Raw genomic sequence first — 1,580 nt, forward strand, 5'->3', positions numbered from 1 at the left:
TAAAGATTACAGCCTTGGAAACCCTATGGGGCAGTTCTACTCCATCCTACAGGATTGCTGTGAGTCGGAACTAGCTCCACGGCAGTGGTTTTGGTTGGTTGGTTGGTTTTTATACATGGAGGGAGGAGTCAGGGGAATTTAGGTGGAACAGCTGCACTGGGTGGATTATGGGGTGCAGTTTTAGACAGGGGACTGGGGCCACCAAAGCACCCACTCGTGCAGTAAAAGCCAGCCCTGGGGTACAGTGGGGACACTCCACCCCTGGTCGCTGCCCTTGGGAAGCACATCAGCTCTTGGGTGGGAGGAGAGGCCTAAACATGCACTTTTCACAAAACCAGGCTGGGCAGGATGGGGTGAGCTCAGCAGAGGGGTGGAAGAACGCCTCCTGGGGAAGGGCTCCCACAACTGATACTTGTGGGGTTGGAGACAGTGAGGGTGCTCTGGGCAAAGGGAGCTTCAGGTGTTCAGGTGCAGAGGTCCTGAGAAAGGAGAGCATGGCAGTCAGCTGGAGAGTGAGAGCTGCCGCTTCCCATTTGTGTCAACTTGTACAAGGTGCTTAAAACTGCCCTGTGCCTAGTGCTTAAAACTGCCCCCTGCCTAGTTTCCCCAGCTGGGAAACGGGGATAGCAGTTGTACCTCTCTCAGAGTGTTAGTGTGGGGATCGAATATGCATGTGAAGGTTGGTCCCGTGCCTGACAAGCAGTAGTTGTTGTTGTTAGGTGCGTCAAGTCGGTTCCAACTCATAGCGACCTACGCACAACAGAACAAAACACTGCCCGATCCTGCGCCATCCTCCCAATCATTGCTATGTTTTAGCCCATTGTTGCAGCCACTGTGTCAATCTAGCTTGTTGAGCGTCTTTCTCTTTTTCGCTGACCCTCTACTTTACCAAGTATGATGTCCTTCTCCAGGGGACTGGTCACTCCTGATAACATGTCCAAAGTAAGTGAGATGAAGTCTCACCATCCTAGCTTCTAAGGAGTATTCTGGTTGTACTTCTTCCAAGACAGATTTGTTCCTTCTTCTGGCAGTTCATAGTATATTCACGGGTTCTCTGAGGAGCAAAACCAGTGAAACATATTGTCATGGATTGAATTATGTCCTCCCAAAAATGTGTGTATCAGTTTGGCTGGGCTATGATTCCTGGTATTGTATGATTTCCCTATATATTGTAAATCCTGCCTCTATGATGTTAACGAGGGAGGATGGGCGGCAGTTGTGTTAGTGAGGCAGGACTCAATCTACAAGACTGGATTGTATCTTGAGGCATTCTCTTGAGATATAAAAGAGAGAAGCGAGCAGAGAGACAGGGGGACTTCATACCACCAAGAAAGCAGTGCCGTGAGCAGAGCTCGTCCTTTGGACCCGGGGTCCCTGCGCGGAGAAGTTCTTAGTCCAGGGGAAGATTGATAAGAAGGCCGACAGAGAGAGAAAGCCTTCCCCCGAAGCTGATGCCCTGAATTTGGACTTTTAGCCTACTTTACTGTAAGGAAATAAACTCTCTTTGTTAAAGCTATCCACTTGTGATATTTCTGTTACAACAGCACTAGATGACTAAGACACATATATATAAATATATA

The sequence above is a fragment of the Trichechus manatus genome, unplaced genomic scaffold (assembly GCF_000243295.1).
Source record: "Trichechus manatus latirostris isolate Lorelei unplaced genomic scaffold, TriManLat1.0 scaffold00133, whole genome shotgun sequence".
Taxonomy (NCBI): Eukaryota; Metazoa; Chordata; class Mammalia; order Sirenia; family Trichechidae; genus Trichechus; species Trichechus manatus.